We start from the raw sequence: 3,756 nt of genomic DNA, 5'->3' as shown, positions 1-3,756 counted from the left end.
GAATCCAACCCACAACCCTTCAGTTACAGGCTGATGTTGCAACTGAGGCACACCAGCCACAGTTTACTAGGCTTTTAAAACTATTTATTGATAAATAAAATATCTTTTATTTGAAAAACCACTGAATGCTTATTAGAAAACATTTAGAAAACACAAAAGACCATAAAAAAGAAAAGTATCATCCATAATCCTTACGGCCAAAATTAAAAACTATTGACATCTGGTGTGATCCTACCTAAATATGTCTATTTAGATATAGATATAGAATTTTAACTAAATTGACATAATATTGTATATAAAATTTTGTGTCTTATTTAAAATTTGTAAAAATTATGTGATGAATGTTATTACCATAAAAAACTCAAAGAATAGTGCTCACTTCAGCAGCACATATACTAAAATTGAAATGATACAGAGAAGATTAGCATGGCCCCTGCACAAGGATGACACGCAAATTCGTGAAGCTTTCCATATTTTTTTGGTAAATAAATTATCCCACGTGCTCATAAGAGAAAACTATGGCTCTTTTTAAAACTGATATTACAAATCTGCCTATGTTAACATGGAAAGATGTACCCAACTTATGTTAGTAAGTGAAATAGTAAATATTGTGTAATTCATTTTTATTACATTTAATGTTCAAATACGTATGTATGTAGAGAAAAAATTAGCAAGCTATACCTAATATTGTTAATGAGGTCATCTCTGAGTAATGGAATCACAGTTGATTTTTATTGTTTATCTGTATTTTCTAAATTCTCAATAATCAATACAATATACACTTACTAATTTTAAACCAAAAAAACTCAAAGAATATAGACAATAGTGCTCCCACAGCTCTTCCTTCCTGCCATGCCCCTTCCTTCCCAGAGAGACCACCATTCAGGTTTGTCTTGTATCCCCATTTCTGTGCATTCCATTATGTAAGACTTCAGTATGTCTAGCTTTCTATGAAGACATCCAGTAGAGGGAACTGTTAGACCATTTTCTTTCTTGATATGTCAGTAATACTTCTTTCTTTACAAAAATCTAAGCATTTTGTATGTCATGTTGGGAACTGCCCTGCCTGGTTTCAGAAGCTGTAACCCCATCATGGCTAAGGCTGAGTAAGCAACCTTGGGACCATAAGCCACTAAGGAGACAAAGCTTATCTTCCTGGCAGAGGTGCTGCCTCTGCCCCTTTTACTTCACCCTGCCTGGCCCCCAATGCATGATTGATTAACCAATGATGGGTAAGATTCCTCAAGGGAGGGACGACCTAAAACAGGCATGATCATGGGAGGTCCTCAGGGTAGGACTTGGGGGGCTATAGCAAAAGGGGGTGATGGACCCTCGCCCCTCAGCTTTGACAAAACCTGAGTCCTCATTCTGTTTGTGAGAAGTCTCCTAATCTATTGACTGCCTTACTTCCCCTGCCTGGCTTAAGCCTGAAACAATGACAGAGGGAGGTGCAGCCCTGGGCTGGAAAGGGTGGGTTCCCCAGGGTAATCAGGCCTAAGAAAGAATACGTAAAATCCTGTGAAACCTGCTTTGCTAAGAACACTCTTAATTAAATGATCAGGGTCTGAGCAGGAAATGAGTTTGTTTCCCAAAGTTTTTGTAGCCCTTTAGCTAACAGACCCTGACTCAGAATAAGCCCTCATAGTTCTTTGTATGCTATCTGTTGTTTGATCCTTACTGCCTGGCAATGATTAATAAACTTTACCTGTATTTCTATGCAAACTGAACCCAATAAAAAGCCCATTGAGGGGAAGGCTCTTGGCCCTTCTCTTTAAGAGATCAACCACCTTTCCTCCCCAAGCAGATCATGTCTTGGTAGACTTATTCTCATCCATGGTGGCCAGGGGCCTGTGGGTGGAGTCCCCCCACAATGTCATTTACACAATGTAAAATGATATAGTAGTTCTACTGACTAGCTTTTAATCTAAATAAAAATTTTAAATTTTATTTTCTTCCTTCAACTTCTTTGTTCTTTTTTTGTTTTTGTTTTCGTTGATCTTGAAATTATGTGGCTTTTATAAGGATATTGCTACAAGGCATATTTATGGTGCAAAATATATTTGCTGTTGGCAGAAATATTTTTTCCCTTGAGAGAAATGTAAATCAGATAAAATAAGAGGTGAAGGTAAAACATTTCATCTGGCAGTAATTTTATTTAAAACTCAAAATAGATTAGGATTTTTGAATGGAGTCTATTTACATTTGGATATTCTTAAAACTTTTTTCAAGCTGATGAATTCTGTGTATTTCAACAACATTTTATGTCAGTTTTATATATACACATAGATAAAATTCCATGGCAGTTTTCAATTAAAGAAACTGACAAAACTTGCCAGCAAAATTCAGCCTATTGTGTTGATGCTGTGCTGGTTTTGTTCTCACAGCTGTTGTTGATTTGAATATTAACTAAAACACTCTGAAACGGCAAGTTCAGGCAATGAGGTGTCCTAGTTTTGAGCTCTATCCGAGTAACTGACTCTCATGCAAATATCAACACTTTTTATTTTTAACTATTGGAAGGAATAGTTAAAAATAAACTTTTCACTGAATTTTTGTTTTTCTCTCCCCAGCTGGCTGGGCATGTCTTCACAGTGCTAGTACATATCATATGCTTACAAAATATTTTATTAAAAAAATGATGAGTGTCCTCCTACTGCCTTTTTGCAGGGACCTAACAGAACCCCCCAGCCATTCATATTGCATAATCTCCCCTCCCCCTATTGTTATCCCCCCATCCCTACCAGCTCCTTTCATTTGTCACATTTAATCTGCTGTGTACAAAAACAAAACAGGCCAACCTACTTATTAAAATTTAATTGAGCAACAGTTTACTAATAGCCAATGGAGCTCGAAATGAAGGCCTAAAGAACTTGACTTTGGAGCTTTTTGTAGCCATTTGTTGTTTCTAAACATGGATTAATTTTTCTGGAGTAGGCTGTCCAAAACCAGGGCGTTTTGTGGAATCCGTGTACCTAAAACGATGTTATAAACAAGGCATTATTTATAATAGTGAAGATTTAGAAACAATGAAAATTAGAATTAGTTAAGTAAATTTGGGGTCATCTGTAGGATATGTATCAGATGCCAGCATTAAATTATTTTCTAGCCTTTTTGTACAATGTACCATTTTAATTTGACTTCAACTATTTTATCCAAAATGAACTTCTAAAAGCAAGTAAAGCCCTGGCTGTTGTGGCTCAGTGGATTGAGTGCTGGCTTCGGTTCACTGCGAGTGAACCAAAAGGTCACTGGTTCGACTTTCTCTCAGTCAGGACACATGCCTGGGTTGAGGCATGTGTGGGTTGAGGCATGGGTAGGTCGCTGGTTGGGGGTGTGTGAGAGGCAACCAACTGATGTTTTTCTCACATATTAATGTTTCTCTCCTTCTCTTTCTCCCTCCCTTCCCCTCTCTCTGAAGATAAATGAATAAAATCTTTTAAAATTTTTAAAAATAAAGGCAAGTAAGAAAGGTCTTAGACAACAGCTCATAGTGATCCATAGCAATATGTTGAAAATATAGCTATGAAATAAATGTCTATTTTATCATTTATCTTGAATTTTGATGAATCCATATTAATTTCTTTAACCACACACACAAAAAGGTGTGTTAAAAATACAAAATCAACCAAGTAAATTTGAAGATCTAATTGGCTTTATTAAGTGATTCATGAATCAGGCACTATCCTATCAAGCAAATAATATGGTGCTCAGAGGAGCTATACAAAATGGAAGGTTTTGAAAGGAAGAAGAGTGAAA

General features: G+C 36.3%; 1 non-coding gene across 1 annotated transcript; it reads left to right on the top strand.

Moving 5' to 3' along the window:
* Positions 1-371: 371 nt before the first annotated feature.
* Positions 372-478, top strand: LOC123826502. The gene has a single exon (XR_006787067.1). It is a non-coding gene; the product is annotated as a U6 spliceosomal RNA (small nuclear RNA).
* Positions 479-3,756: the final 3,278 nt, after the last annotated feature.

This window comes from Phyllostomus hastatus, unplaced genomic scaffold (assembly GCF_019186645.2).
Source record: "Phyllostomus hastatus isolate PE091 unplaced genomic scaffold, TTU_PhHast_1.1 phas_contig_80, whole genome shotgun sequence".
Lineage (NCBI taxonomy): Eukaryota > Metazoa > Chordata > Mammalia > Chiroptera > Phyllostomidae > Phyllostomus > Phyllostomus hastatus.
This window is presented reverse-complemented; position numbering and strand designations above follow the sequence as displayed.